Source organism: Natator depressus, chromosome 3 (assembly GCF_965152275.1).
Source record: "Natator depressus isolate rNatDep1 chromosome 3, rNatDep2.hap1, whole genome shotgun sequence".
In the NCBI taxonomy this organism is placed as follows: Eukaryota; Metazoa; Chordata; order Testudines; family Cheloniidae; genus Natator; species Natator depressus.
The window spans coordinates 47,054,706-47,071,265 of NC_134236.1; the positions used below are offsets into that span (position 1 = coordinate 47,054,706).

General features: G+C 45.3%; 1 protein-coding gene across 2 annotated transcripts in view; it reads right to left on the reverse strand.

Moving 5' to 3' along the window:
* Positions 1 to 2,412, reverse strand: part of ELOVL5 (ELOVL fatty acid elongase 5) — a 57,774-nt gene extending 55,362 nt beyond the window's left edge. Inside the window, exon 1 of one of the 2 annotated variants that reach the window (XM_074947804.1) lies at positions 2,279 to 2,412. The gene's annotated coding sequence lies outside the window, so the exon portion shown is untranslated. Of the gene's footprint in view, positions 1 to 1,424; positions 1,646 to 2,278 lie in introns of those variants that run through there. The other variant, XM_074947805.1, reaches the window with a different exon arrangement.
* Positions 2,413 to 16,560: the final 14,148 nt, after the last annotated feature.

The following is a 16,560-nucleotide window of genomic DNA, read 5'->3' on the forward strand; positions in this document are numbered from 1 at the left end:
TGCCTTTCAGTCATCGAGACTATCCTGTCTGCTCTTTCACCTGATTAAAATCTAAATTAGTTAAGTAACACAAGGATTAATAAATTACTCAGGATACCAAGTCTTCTCATATTTTTAAAAGAATTGCATACCTCTATGGCTCTGCATAAATGGAATATAATGGCTTGCCACCCCGCCCCCCCCCCCAAGAATTTAAGGGGAAAATTCTGTATTTATTGTTCCCTTTTTAAAGTGTATGTAGTTTAGGGCTGGCCAGAAAATGAGATTTCCTGTTTGCAAAAAAATTCAGGTTTCAGAAATTGTTTTAATTCTAATACAGAATGAAATAAAGGCCGTTTGAATTTTTTCCATGAAAAACCAAGATATCTCTCTTACACACCCATACACAGAATAGCCAGTGGTCAGGGCAGTCACCTAGGATGTGGGAGACCCCCGTTCAAATCTCTGCTCTGCCTGATTTGCTGTCTGGCCTAAAGAATATTTAGTAAGTCCCTGTTCTGCCTGATTCAGAGCAGGGACTAGTCTCCCACATCTCAGATGAGTGCCCTAACTACTGAGCTTATCTAGTGTGTCTCTCTTGTTTTGACCAAAAATTCCATTCTAGACTGAAGAAACCTTCCCAATGAAATTCTCATAGAAATGGATTTATTTCCACAGAAAGTTTCAGTTTTGAATAATTGGAATTTTGTGGCAGAAAAACATTTAATCAAAACATTCCCCACCAGCTCTAAATCTAGATTGCCAAAATACTGTTCATATCCAGTCACCTCTACGGAAATCCTCCTCTTCTGATACTAATGCCCTGTGGAGCTTCCTTCAAATCAAAATCTGCCTGTTGTTCTTATTCACTGAACATGTTCAATCTGGAATTTGTTTCTTTCCATGCAAATACAGTATGGATTAGTATTCTATCACATGAGGAGGAAACGCCGCAGAAATCTTCTTACACCATAATGGGATTTAGCCCTCCCTCAGGAGCAGTTTATCTAACTCTTTCAGGGGCACCTTTGGGGATATTTTACAAATGATTACAATTCCCTTATGATTAACACTTTGACTTCTGGGAACACTTCTTCCCTGCTTTCCATTCTACATTCCCTCTTTCTCTACTTATGCGTCAAGTAAGCGAAAGGAGAAAGTCAGCTGCTGCTGAAGTTAAAGAGGATGCAGTAGTCATGGCAATGAGAAACTGCATCACACTCTTGAGTGGTTGTAATCAAGAAAAAGCTTGAAGGGAAGGTCTGTGCTTCCCCCCCCCCCCCATTTGCCTTCACTTAATTACATTCCATAAAATGAAAAAACCTTCAGACATTACCAAACCAACACATTTTCCATTCATATGGCAATATACTGTAGATCAGGAATAAATCCCCAGTAATAGTCAATCTGGCATGTTCAGTTTATCCACCAGCATGATACACCACCTTGCACTTTCGCAGCTCCGTCCGTTTGAGGATCTCAGCATGCTTTGCAAGCGTTCCTTATATCTTTGGGAAGGAGGTGCGGGTTCTAACCCCCATGCTACAGCGGGGATTTAAACCCAAGACCCACGGAGGTTCCGGGGCTAACTAGAGGCCACGCAGCCAGTCAGCCGAAAAGCCAGAACTCCGGGCACCCAGCCCCAAGACCACGGCTGCCCTCCGGAACTAGGAAATGGTCGCGATCCCCTCAGCTAGCGGGAGCAGGGCGCTGGGGAGGAGTCCGAAGTAGCTCTCGGTGCAGACGCGGCACCTGGCCACGAGCATGGGGGTGGCAAATTCCCGCAAGCAGCAGGACACCAGAGGCACCACTTGTTGCGTCTCTCCCGGCCATCGAAAAAGCTCCGGCTGCTCCCCACCACTCTTCCCCACAGGAAACAGCGCTAGCTCCCGGCAGTACGCTCCAGCCCCCGCAGGCCTGGACGCAGCACCGCCCCGCCGGCCAGCCCAGAGATGCGCGGCGGATGCACCGCGCGCCCTCTCATGTTCCGATTTTTATTTTATTTATTTATTTATTTACTGCGTGCAACCGCACAGTAGCATGAACGCTGCCTGGAAACAGCGCCTGGCTCCCTCCACCCGCCGCCGCTTCCTCCAGCCCGCACCGTCTGTCAGCGGCGCCCACCCCAACCACCAGCCGCGGCTCCCACAGGCTGCTGCGGGGGCCCAGCTCGCCACCACCCCACGAGAGCCGCCGCTCCGCGGGCCGGGCGGGGCAGCACAAGTTGCTGGGCCGCCTGGAGGGGCGGCAGGCGCCCTGCCCGGAGGCTCTGGGGAAGTTTGCCCGGCAGGACTTTTACCTTCTCCTCACTCCGCGAGCAGCTTCGGGCGGCGGCAGCTGGCGCTGGAGGAGGGAGGCGGCGAGGTAGCGGCTGCCGGCCGGCGCTGTCACGCTGCAGAGGCGGGGAGGGAAGGGCCGGGCCGGGCGCCGCGCGGAGGGAGGCGGGGGGAAGAGGGGGAAGTGCGGTCCCCTGAGTAAATCGTGGGCTGATTGTGACGTAACAACGGTGCTGGGGACAAATGAGAAGCGCTCTGGAAAGGGGGGCGCTATGACGTCATGATTGCCAGGACCAATCCAGGGACGATGGAACGTTCGGGACTCGGGAGCCCCACAGGGACAGGAAGAGACGGGGCGGGGAGAAGGGGGCGAGGCTGAGTGGCAGCGGAGCCCTGGGAGCGAATGGCAGAGACGCGCCTGCTGATGGGCAAAGTGCGATCCGGCGCGGGGACAAGGGAAGCACGATCCCGAGGAGCGGCTGGGGTGGCGAGGTCCGCCCCAGAGGAGGCGGGGGTGGTGGGGCTGGGGGAGTCAGTGAGTTGTGGGGCTGGGGGTTGGTTGCGCCCCATCGCGCCCTTCCCCTCTAGGCCCCACCCGAGAAAAGCTACACCGCCCGGCCCGGACCGTTATGTCTCCCATCCAGCCGGCCCCCTGTGCTGCTCAGAGCACGCCCCACCCCGCGTGAGGGGCGGGTCCGGGCTGAGCTCGCTGCTCTCTGCCGCTGGAAACCCAAACTCTCGGCTCATCACTCCAGTCAGCCGGCGGCCCAGGCGGCCAATCAGGGCGGTTATCGGGAGGTGCAGCCCAGGCTCCCCCCGCTCCTCCCCGCTGCTAGTGCGGGCCGCTGACTTGGCAGCTCCCAGCGGGGGTCAGCCCAGACGCTGCCCCCCCCCTCCCCCAGGGTGGCCGGATAGCAAGGTGACGAATCAGGACAGGGGATGGGGGTAATAGGCTCCTATGTCAGAAAAGGCCCCGAATAGCAAGACTGGCTCTATAAAATTGGGACATCTGGTCATCTTACCCCCTACAGTGAGAGCGGGTGGCAGAGCGGGCCTGTAATGGTGCAGGAGGTTGCTGCACTCCCCGCGGCTTGCGTTCAGGACACTGCACAAGGGTTAATGATTCACAGATACTAAGGTCAGAAGGGACCATTATGATAATCTAGTCTGACCTCCTGCACAATGCAGGCCACAGAATTTCACCCACCCACTCCTGCGAAAAACCTCTCACCCATGGGCTCCTGCTCGGGGGATGTCTGGAGCAAAGGGGTAACATGCAGGGCAAGGTAGGATTTTGGGCCAGCCTGGCAGTAACCATCCCATACATTCTTCTTTCACTGTTGCCTGTTGATGTTTTCTGATCACATTAGCACTGCCAAATAGAGAGGGCTTCTAGAACAGCCTGTTATTTAGGTTGCCTGACCCTTTTCTGCCAGTGTCAAAAACACTTGTATTCTGGTCGCTAGCCCTGCTGACACATCGACACTGCTGTTGTTACCCTTGCTGCCTAGATTAAAGCTAGCAAGGGTTTGCCGACCTGCACTACAATCACACCTTCACTTGCATTGTAGATGTACCTCATAAGACCCTGTTTTTAGTTGCTTGTAACTTTTCTGAACTTCAGCAGTTTGGACTGAAATTTTGCATGCCAAGTATCTGCCTCAGGCTAAATTTTTGGGAAAATTTTAAGCCAAAACAGTTCAGCTGTGTCTGAGAATGAGACTAGGGAAAAACATAAGTGAGACCTTTTCTTTGAAATGCTGTAGCCTGTGCACTGAGTGAGGCATAGGTCTGGTGGAGAAATATCATGTGATCATATAATTAAAGAGTGTATCATTCATATGAATAAGGAGTTGAATTAAAGTTGCATAGTCAACTGTAATTCTGCCATTTCCTAACATTTGAGTGCTTGACTGTGCAATCTTAATAACATTACAGTAGTTTAATGTGGTTTTTGAGTCATATAATAAATACAATTCTAGATAACTATCTGCTTTTTCTCTCTCTCTCTAGTTATCCAACTCCTCACCAGAATATCTGAGTGTTTACAAAAGTTACAGTATCCATAGTTAAAATATATTCTTGGGTTTCTCTCCAGTGTGCAGGGTACTTAATAGAGAAATAAAATTCCCTTGCTCCCTGCCCTGGGGGTGTTTGCCATCCAGATTAGATAGACTTTAACACACGAAATAAGGACAATAAATAAAGGGAGAGGGTATGGGTGGATAAGGAATGTGGTGAATTGTGACATAAACTAATAGTAAGGCTGCAAGTTTGTCACAGAAGTTACGGATTCCGTGATCTCTGTGACTTCTGCAGCGGCCAGTGCGCCCAGCTCAGGGGGCAGCGCAGGCAGCCCCTGCGCCAGGCACACCGGCTGCTGCTGGGGCAGTCTCAGGCCCCTGCACTCCCTGCCAGCAGCAGAGTTTGGGTGTGGAAGGGGGTTGGGGCATGGGATGGGGTGAGGCGGGTTCTGGGCAGCACTTACCTGAGGGGCTCGCCGGAACTGGTGACATCCCCCTCACTTAACTCCTAGGTGGAGGCGTGGCCAGGCAGCTCTGCACGCTGCCTCCGTCTGCAGGCACCGCCGCCACAGCTCCCATTGTCGCAGTTCTCAACCAATGGGAGCTGCAAAGCCAACGCTCTGGGTGGAGGCAGCTCGCAGAGCAGCCTGCCCACCACTCCTCCACCTAGCAGCTGAGCGAGGGGGATGTCGCCGCTTCTGGGGAGCCCCCCAGAGCCCTCCTCATCCCATTCCATGCTCCAACCCACTGCCCCTTCCCAAACCCAAACTCTGCTGCTGCTGGGGGATGGGGAGGTGCAGAGTCAAGTAGGGAGCGTGCTGGCCTCACCAATACCCCCCAGCACCAGCAGGGGTCCTGGGCCACAAGCCACCACCCATGCCCCCCAAGCACCAGCAGGGTTCCCAGGCCATGTGTCACCACCCAGACCCCCCGAGCACCAGCAGGGGTCCTGGGCCACATGCTGCCGCCCACCCCACTCGTTCCCAAGCAGCCGGGCCACCCTCTCCCAGCACCCGCGGGGCCCTCAAGCAGGGACCACCCTCCCAAGTTTTATTCACTGGTACTTTTAATAAAAGTCACGGACAAGTCACTGGCCATGAATTTTTGTTTACTGCTCACAAACTGTCCGTGACTTTTACTAAAAATACCTGTGACTAAAACGTAGCCTTAACTAATAGTAATGTGTGGATGTTGACATCTCTTTGGTAATAACATAATATATTAAAATTTGGGGATAGTGACTGGCTTGGAGTCTAGAATGGAGATCAGTATTTACCTGATGTGTCTCTCCCGCCTCAAAAAGGAATTTCACAAATGAAAGTAAATGAAGGCATCTTGCAGCCAGTCAGCTGAAATTGAGTGAGTATGAGTGAACTCACCTGAAGTGTTTGAATGAGCAAGTTGTGAGTCTCTTTGCTTGTTAAGATAAATTAAATGAAAAGTTGCAGATCCCAAGAAAAACTTCACTTCATCAGGGGAGGGAGAAAAGCAGATTTCATGAAATTCATTGAGGATCAAATTTACCTGAGAAGCACTTAAGTCCAGATTCACAAAGGGACTTTGTGCAATGCCTAATCTCTGTGTACACTGCTCCCTAATAGAATTCTCAGCTGCAAATGAGGCACCCAGGCTCCCTTTTCAAAGCATGGGGGGAGAGAGACACCTAAGGAAGGGATTCTCAGTAGCCAGCAAGCTGAGCAGGGAGTCACCTAAGCTAGCCGGAAGTGAAATGCTGAGCAAAGCAGCAGCAGCGCATAGGGCCCAGATCCTCTAACAACATTGAGGGATCTAACTCCCATTGATCTGGGTGTTAGCCATCTGACTGACAGACCAGAGATAGATGCCTCCTTCCAGATGGGCTCCTGAGCCATGAACACTATGAAGAATCCCTGGTTAGGGCACTTACTTAGAGTGTGGGAGACTCAAGTCCCTGCTTCAATAAATATTTATACAAAGCAGAACAGCTCCACCAGGAGATGCTGAGAGAGACGCCTAGTGGTTAGGGTAGTCATTGGGGATGTGAGGCTTGGGTTGAAGTCTGGAGCAGGGACAAGAACCCAAGTCTCTCACATCCTAGGTGATTGTCCTAACTACCAGGATGCGTGTACATTTTTCAAAAAAATTCTTGACCTGCTTGCCTCAGGCTGTCTTTTGTACAGATGATATACTGCCTCCCCTCCCCCATCAGTGGTCTGCATCCAGCCCTCCTGCTGTGGGATGTGGCAAGTATTAGGTCCTTGATGTGTTCAGAGCATGCCTACAGGATTGGGCCCCATAGGCAAGGTAGGCGTATCCCCACCACGCTCCAGTTTGAGAATCACCCTTTGGGGCCATCAGGGCATTGGGTTGTACTAGCACTCCAAGCAGCCTGTTTGCTGTGGGGAGGAGTCAACACTTTGCAAATGCTGACCAGTAGGAACATAGGCACCTAGGAGATTTAGATGCCTATGGGATTAGGCAACAGTTGAGTGGCAGTTTTGAGAATGTAAGTGGCACCTAAATGTGGCCTAAAGAGGCAGATAGGCACCTAAGTACCTTTGTGAATTTGGGCCTTAGTTATTACAGTGGTGGATGTGATTGAAATCCCCAAGACGGATAGAAAGCAGTGATTTAGAAAATTCATATGTTTTTAGTAGAATAGGAGGAGAGAGGAATCCATAAAAAAGGTGACGAAGTTCAGGGGCATAGTAAAGAGTATGCTGTAGCATTTAGAAAATAATAATGGAAAATATGGGAGGGTGCAGGGGAAAATGCATTCTCCAGAGTTGGAAAGTTATTCAGTGGTTACACCAGAGATTCTCAAACTATGGTCTGTGGATCACTGGTAGTCTATGGAGAGCGGGCTGATCATGATACTGGCTCTTAAATACTCATGAAATTATTGACTAACATTACTGTATAGAAGCAATTGCTGTAGATGTCATGAGGATTTTATGCAGTCGTGACTAGGAGATTAAATGATCAATGGAAATTACAGTAGAAGGGGGAGATAATGGATATTGTTTCATATCCACACTATTTAAAATGTTTGTGAATCTCTGAGTTAGAGGCACAGACGAAGAGATCCAGGAGGAAGGAAAGGTTTTCCTTGTTTTCCTCAGTCCCCTTAGCATAGAGTCTACACAGATAAAACAACTTTAAGGGCCCATCTAAAGCACGAGACTACCTGAGTTAGACAATTGGATTGACATAGTTTTTTTGTTTGGGACAACATGTCATAGAACCATTAGGGAATCATGTTTAAGCCTATGTCACAATTCCCTAATGGTCCATTACATGGACTCACAGAATTACACTTGTAAACAAGCCCCAAGTTTGGTTTAAACTTTTGCAGAAAAACAAGATTATAACACAGTTTGGTTGGCTAGAGTGGCAAGGGTCAATCATTTTTAAACCCAATAAAAAACAAAATAAAATTGCTGTATCTAAAGTAGAGATCTAAGTTAAAGGATGTGTGGGGGTTTTACCCTTGGTTGTCCACAACCAGCTTTAAACTGTTTTGCCACTATGTAGGGCGGGCCTAAAACACTCAACTTTTCAGTCCTAAATCACTCTGACAAACAATTACTATAATCTACAAATTGACCATCAGCAGACTATTTAAAAAACAAAAACTACGATTTGTGTGGATGGTAAGGGAGATAGCAATTGCATCTTCTGATTATTGCTAGTTAAGAAGCTTTAAAAAAAAATCTGTAACTTTGAAAACCTGCTAAAAAAGGATTTTTACTGAAGTAGTTTTACTTACGTTATTTTCTCCGATTTTGTTACTTCAGAATCTAAACTGGGAAAGTTAGTAACTGGTGGAGTAATTCCATTAGTACTGTAATTATAAAATGCCCTTCACTGCCAGTTTTCAGCAACACTTTGTCTATCATGGCTCTTAGCTGGATGATATAAAGTGCACATTGGTAAGATTCCAAGTTTTATCTGCCAATTCATGTCTCGGAATTGGACTGGAATATCACTGTAGATCTCTTTATTAAATAAACTGCTAAAAGTAATACGGATTTCAAATTTAGTTAGTATTTTATTGTGGTGAATAGATTGCAGAAGTGTAGAAGAGAAAAGGGGGATGGGTGATATCTTCCCTTTTAAGATTCCAAACACATACACTCACACACATTCTCTCTCTATAATCACCTGCTCCTGCATCATTGATCATTCTTTTATTAACAGAAAAATTAAAAGGAATCTATAGAGAACATTGTCAGAGTAAGGATTTTGTCTTGAACCCTAAATTCACAAGGCACATTATGTCTGAAAGACCAAGGCCTACATTTTTAAAAGCATCCAGTGACTTTGGGTGCATGGCTTGAGACTTGGCCATAATTTCCAAGGGCTGAATAGTCACATTCCCTCGTTGACTTCATCTGGAACTCAGTGTGTTCAGCACTTCTGATAAATCAAGGTCAAGATATCTCAGCTGCAGCCCTTCAAACAAGTTGCCACCTAAGAGGTTCTTAAATTTGAAATCCATTTCTTTTAGACTTTGGAGGAATATTCATTTCAGCCTATGGCCCCAATCCTGGTTCTAATGAAGTCAGTGGGAGTTTTGCCATTGATTTTAATGGGAGAAGGAGCAGGGCTGTTTTTCCACTTTAGCTAAGTTGTCTTTGCATGCCTATAGAATGGAACAGGTGTTTTCACACCTGTAGAGCTAAAATTGGCTTGAAAATGTGCTTTAAATAAACTCACTCCCTGGGCCCCAGCAGTCTGCTGTCTAACACATTTTGTGTCTCTGGTTTGTGGATGAATTATGATTCTTTAAAGTGTTACTTTCTCACCAAAACAGCTTTTAAAATCTGAAAAATACTTAAATAATTAAGACCCAATCTAGTATTTTTTAAAATAAAAGTATCACTCCAGAGCTGCCTGTAAAAAGGAGAGAAGCAGAAGGCCGGGGAGCAGAGATACTGCTTCCAATGATAGATAGATGGAGCTCAGTAATGCCCTCTGAGGCAGAATGAAGGTGCTAATGGGACTATTCCATAGCAGATATATAAGGTGTGAACTCCATATCTGTCAAGTGCCCAGTCACTGTGGTATAAAAGCACTAAAATGACTCAGAACCCACTATAGTCAACTGGAGTTTTTCCATTGCCTTCAGTTGGCTTAGCATTAGGCCCAGTGTGCATATGGGCTGCCTGGTTGTCTCCTTCTCCCACAACTGCTAGCACTCAAGGGAGGGAGGGAGGGAGGGAGATACGGAAGGGGGTTTTTGTTTTTGCTAGCAGGTTCGCAGTGTGACAGTTTGCAAGTGGCCTATCAGCAGCTGTTTCCCTGCTCACCCAGATATCTCTAGAGGGTGCCCAAGCAGACCTTGTTATCGATCAGGAAAAGAGGGCAAGGTCATTAAAAGTGAAATGCAATCTCAGAATTATCCAGTAATCAAAATTAAGCAATCAAACAGATTGTGGTTTAATTATTTAAGAGCCTTTCAGATTTTGAATGTAGCTTTGGTGTTAAGAGTAATACTTTAACCAAAGGCTCAGGCAGAGGTCAGATTTTGGGGCTGTGTATACTGAGGCATGACATCATAGGTCAGGGGTTTGGAACATGCATCACAACTGCACCATGATTGAAGATATTACTCTTATTAATGACACAATGGCCCCTTTCTGCAGAAATCTACTGACACTGCAGGTGGAATGCTGTGTTCAGTAAGTTATTGGCACCTCATTATCAGAAAGATGTAGATGAAGTAGGAGGAGGTCAGAGCCCAGCAACAAAAGTGATCAGGGACTTGGACAGACAGATTTAAGGAAGTTTAAAATAATACTTTGCATTCATTTTGCATCTTTCATGCAAGAATCTCAAAGTACTTCATAAACATGAGTTCTCACAACGCTTATGCGAAGGGCTGAGCACTTATGGAAATTGGGGAGAAGTCGACTAGTCCTTCATGAAAACAGAACTCGAGTCATGACATGCCAGCTACTGCTGTAGTCATTAGACACACTCCGTCCTTAAATATGTACTATACAACTTGGCTAAATGAGGATTAAGGGGGACATAATAAATAACTACTAATATTTAAGGGTATAAATACCAAGGATGGAGAGTAATAATTTGTTAATATTAGGTGGAAATCTCTGACAATAAGAGAACCATGAAACAATCTAAAGAAGTAGTGAAAGCCCCATCCCTGGAGATATTTCAAATAGTGGGGACAAAAAAATGGAAATATATATTTCAAGGAACAATTCTACATTGGTATGGAGCTGGATTGATAGATATTTTTTCTGCTACAATTTTATGTCAGTTTGAAGCCCCAGGCACTGCTAGATATAAATGGATCACATAAATGCTAAATAAATGTTTTAAAATATTATATTTTATTTGATTAGAAGGTCATAGACATCACCATTCATTATTTGCCACTCTCTCATTTAGTCCAAAATCCCCAATCTTGTGTTTCATTGGCTTCTGTCCAGGCTTACTTAGGCAGCTTCAGGTTTTTTATCAGCAAGGTAAGGGGGATATGATTACAGATCTCTTTAAATCAAATATTGTATTAAATAAGGTTTAAATTTCAATATCTACTCCCTCTACTGAATACGGTAGTTTCTTCTTTTGTACCAACCACAAATGCTTCTCTTCATGCTGTTTGTTCAACTGTGTCCAACTACATAATTACTTGATCCTTGTGGAAAAAGTTACTGACCAAGTTTCTTTTTGTTTTAATGTTTCTTGCTTGGCAGGTATTATAAACAGATTGGCTGAAGTTTTGTTCTGACTATTTTAACACCACAGCACAAGACCAGCTGTGAATAAACTAACCCTCTTTTCCTAGAGATGAGCTAATTACTGGCATTTGTATCTTTAATATTTACTCTATTCCTTGAGGGTGCTTTTGCTCTCCATCTCATCCCAATGTAATTCATGTCAGGACAGTCCTGCCCCTACTGAAATCAGTGGCCAATTTCCCACCCATTAAAATGTACTGTCGTGCCTTGTCTGAACATTTCTAACCCCCTTCCTGTGATTCACATTAACACAGAAGCTGCTGCCCTAAGAGTAACTGAAGACTTACTGACAGGTTGTAATGGGATTTTCATTCTCACTTATTCTTTTACATCTCATTGCAGTACTCAGTGCTGTAGGCAAATGATTACTCTCTAAGGCCTGGATTACACCTAAATATTAGATTGACCTGGACCTGGGTTGAAATATCAAACTTACTGTGGATTCCCAGAGCCAGCTGTACCATTTAGAAGGAACAGGTGGTGCCTAGTAACAGGAAAATATATAGTTTCAAGACAACGAAAGTCCAGGTCAAATAATTAAATTCGTATTTCCCATTCCTGCTAGTACATCTTCCTCTCATGTTATATTGCCTTCCCATTTCAGACAGAAACTGTAATTAAAAACCTCCCAGTGTTGACACTTCTTATCCTAACCACTCAGGAGCACATACATATTTATTTGGCATCAGTGTTAGCCCTGCCACCTTGTGATTGCCTTGATCCGAGAAAACAGCAAGCTCTGTGGATCTTTCCATCAGATATCATCCCCCTGGCCCTTGCTGGCAGCCAGTGGAAAATGCAGAAGGAGAATTTTAAAAGGGAAGTGGTGGCTAGAGCCAGATAGAGACAAAAGCGACATGAAGATAAAAGAAAGGATGAAAGGCAAATAAGGAAGATAAAAACACTGAGTACTGATCATCATGAAAGCACTTTACACAGAATAAACTAAACCTCCCACCACCCCTCTGAGATTAGGAGGTGTCATCAGTAGTTTTTTTACCCACATTTCTATCCACCTACATGGCACAGAGAAGTTAAGTGACCGCCTAGGCAAGGGTATCCGCATCTTCAGTGGGACTGGCATTCAGGAGCTTCTAACTCACAGGCCTGCGCTCAGCCTGCTCCTCTCTCTCTCAGGGAAAATCCTGGGTCGTATAAACCACGGTGTCTTCCGTGGCAGCAGAACTGGTTTTGTTCTGTTGTTTCATGGTGCAGTGGATGGGCCAGGATTCTAGGGATACCTCAGCTCTGAGGCAGAGGATCCTGGAGCTTGCCACTCTCCCCTCCCCCACCCTCTGAAGAAGATGCACAACTGCAGAAAGGCCATGAAGCTTTGTCCTACTTCTCTCTTCCCCTGTCTTTTATTTGTTTATTCCCCCTCACTGTTGTTTCACATCAGAATTTAGATTCTAAGCTTTTCAGACAGGGACCATATCTTTAATTACTGCAGAAAGCAGCTTCTGGGTGCTGTAATTGTAATAGCACAAGGGAATGACTTGAAGTTGAAGTATTAACTCTGAATTACATTGAATTATTGATTGGAAGCCCGATCCTTGACTACATCTTTGTATTCTTTTTGGGGGTACAGTGCATGGATTGCAGTGTTAATCACAATCCAATCCATGGAAGGAAAGAAGGAAGATCTCACAATTTCAAGGTGCAACACTACAGCGGTGGACTCTGAAATTCAGTCAACGGTTGCTGCACCTCTCCATCTTTTTCACCTCCCCAACTTATAACAGTTGTTGAAGTAGGATTTGTCTACTGCCTTATATAGAATAATTGGGTAGGTATGATTATGACACTATATTTCCATGAGAATATCAGCTATTCTAATTCATTCTCCAGGAGCAATTAGTTATAGCATTCACTTTTAACAAACATCACAAATTGAAACCACATGCCTATATATTTTATTACTATTCATGTTTATACAGTACCATAGGTGAACATATTTATGTGAAGACAAGATCCTTGTCTTTATAGTCTAATTAGGAGACAAACACTTCAGGAAGAAATCAAGCACAAAAAGGATGCAGGAGTGGAGATCAAAAATTAAAAAGAAGACGTAGAGGGCCCAGTCCTGCACCACTGAAATCCATGCTACTGACTTCAATAGGCATAGGATCAGGTCCATAATACAATGAATACTCACCAGCTGTGGAGAATGCTGTTTTTCTGATAAAAAATCTTCTGCAAGGACATCCTTCCCAACCTTTTCCAGATTTTCACTGTCCGACTTTTGGATATTTATTCCTGGAGACTGTAATAGTGCTGATTTTCAGAAGCAATTGAGCACCCTCATCTTCAGTTAGAGTCAATGGCAGCTACACTGAAAAAAGTCAGACTCCATCTGTGATTGTGTGTTCCCATGCATTTCCTTGTAACCCAGCCAGTAGTAGAATTATTCAAGACAGCACCTTTGCTTGGAGCAAACAATGAATCATGACAATTAAATGTGGAAGAGTCGGGCAGAAAGCATTTTGTAAATGGTCTGATTTATTCATTTAAAAAAAACCCCAGACATAGCATGTACATAATACCAACAAGGAATCACAACCAAAAGGAATGAAAACCAGCCGGACAAAAAACAGCTGTCAAATGCTTTCAGATTTGCCTTGTTCTTAACTTCCCCGTGCCAGTTTTTGTGTATACATATATCTTTACCACTAAGTATGTTGTGATGGGGTTGTTTCCCTCTCCAAAATCCTAGTGCAGCATGCCTCATTTTCCTTCCTGGGTCTTATGTAATGGTAGGAGAAGACTGATGTTCCAAAACAAAGGGCTTCTCTACATAGGGAAATTAACCAGAATAAGTATTCTGCAATAGCTCCCTGTGTGAAGCTAACAAGGTTCTCCACTTCCAAATGAAAAAAGTGGTTGGGGGCTGCAACATTATGTGTTTTTAAGCAGTTGGAGTGAGCGAGCAGGAGTTTCTGTGGGCCCCTGAAGAGAAGTAGAGACAAAAAAGGTAGTTACTTTTCCGGACAGGGGCCAGAGTGGCTTATCAGAGGTTTCTGAAAAAGAGGGTTGCAGATAGTTTGTTCCTGCTGCTGTTCAAGGCAACAGGGGTGGTGTACATTTTTGTAAATAAATTACATTATGACTCCATGTCACTGATTTCTCACCTAAAGGGAAACCACCCTTCCGGGACCCAAATTTTGGCTGCTGCATAGCCAGGGGGCAACCACAATAAAAAATAATCAACAATAACACTGTATTGGTTCACTTAACACTTCTGTAGTTTAATTATCCTATATATGTGCAGACAATACATGAATATACACTCTTCTGAATTTTGAAGTTCTTTGTATTTCTTATTAGGATGCCACTTGGACAGTCTTTCATTACAAATACATTTAAAGACTGAAATCCCAAGTTTTTCAGATCTCTTGCTCATCTTTCCACTTTAAGGTATTTTGAGATATGTGCACCTGACATTTCTTCTGTTCCTGTGGCACGGCATTTGGGCTGTAGCTTTTGATTATTCAAACTTCCTGTTTATTCAGTTTATTAAAAGTTTCTATCCAAGCTCTAGCTCTAGGTTTCATGCCTAAATTTAGTCTGTTGTTAAGACCTGCCTATTTCATTAAACATCGGAGAAATTTATGCCCCTATGATCTTGGGCCCAGACCTTGCAAACACTTAAAAGCAAGCTTAACTTTAACCGTTTGAGTCGTCACACTGACAGGATTACTTGTGCTTAAAGTTAAGCACACGTGTAAGCGTTTGCAGGATCAGGACTTTGGTGCATGACCTGATTCCTTCCTGGCAAGACTGATACATTAAACTAGCAACTGGAATATTGTGTCAGTGTCTTTACATGCCAAATTGTAGTTTTTAAAAATATGATACAGCGGGGCCCAAGAGTATAAATTTTACTTTCGCTGGTGAAAAGTCAATAGTACCACTCATGTGAGCAGGTGCTTGCCAGAGGAATAAAAGTTATACAATCTAGTCCTTGATCTTTGACTGTTCTTGTTTCTCTCATATGACTCCATTATTTAAAGGGCTTTAACAGGCTTCCTGTTTCTCTGTGTATTTAGTATAATGTTTTATCCTTAGCATGTGAGGCTAAGCACTTCACGTTTTGCACAGGGGTGGGCAAAGTTTTTGGCCCGAGGGCCACATCTGGGTATGGAAATTGTATGGCGGGCCATGAATGCTCACGAAATTGGGGGTTGTGGTGCAGGCTCCGGCTGGGGGTGCAGACTGTGGGATGTGGCCAAAAATGAGTGCAGGGTGCAGGAGGGAGCTCTGGGCTGGGGCAGGGGGTTGGGATGTGGAGGGGGGAGGGGAGATGAGGGCTCTGGCGGGAGGTACTGGGCTCTGGGGTGGGGCTGGGGATGAGGGATTGTGGGTACACAAGGGTGCTGTGGGTTGGGACCAAGGGGTTCAGAGGATGGGAGGGGGATCAGGGCTGGGGCAGAGGGTTGGGGCGTAGGAGGTGGTCAGGGTGCAGGCTCTGGGTGGTGCTTACCTCAAGCAGCTCCCAGAAGCAGTGGCATGTCCCTCTTCCAGCTCCTATTTGGTTCCCAGCCAATGGGAGTTGTGGGGGCAGTGCTTGGGGTGGGGGCAGCGTGCAGAGCCCCCTGGCTGCCCCTATGTGTAGGAGCTGGAGAGGGGACATGCTGCTGCTTCTGGGAGCCATGCAGAGTGGGGCAAGACCCTGACCCCACTCCCCAGCTGGAGCGCCAGAGCAGGGCAAGCCCCAGATCCTGCACCCTGCCAGGAGCTCGAGGGCTGTATTAAAACGTCTGGAGGGCCGGATGTGGACCCCGGGCCCTAGTTTGCCCACCCCAGTCTAGGAGCTACATTGTTACCATTTGCCAGCCTTAAACATCAGGCTTTTATCCATTCCATTTTAATGGTGGTCTGTATTTCCTGACATATAAATAGTTGGCTGGTTATTACAACTTTTAAAAAGGCTTAAAACGTATTGTTCTACTCACTAGGCTTGTCTCATTAAAGTGTTCTGTTTTTTAATGTAGAACACTGTGGCACGCATGAAAGGCAGTTTTCTAAAACTGAAATAAAGTATTGAGGTTGGGATTTGCCTTTTTAAAAAAATTTGTAACCAAAGTAAGGTTCTGTGATGCTTTTTCCTCATGAAGGTTAATTTAAAAATCCAGGATGTATTGAAACAAAGGTAAAGGCTCACAGAAGGAGTTACTTTCTTCTAACATTGACAAAGACTGTTTATTAGAATCAGGAAAACAGCATTACCTCTAAAGCTACTATGTCTCTGTACCTGTTTCACTTTAGAGCTTCTTTCTAGAACATCAGAGCCTTCAAGCACCCGTATACATACAATTACATCCCCCAAATACCTGTTCAAAAGTAATAGTCATAGAGGAAAGTGAAACTCTTACAACTGCAGGTAACCCTGGTTGGTGCCAGAAGCTCTTCTAGACAACATGTGAAAGTCCCTCTGCATTCATAACTGCAGCATCGCTACCCAATGCTATAATTACACAAGTTAAGAGTTGTGTATGCTCCAGTTTTTTGCTATAATGTACTGAATTTTGGACA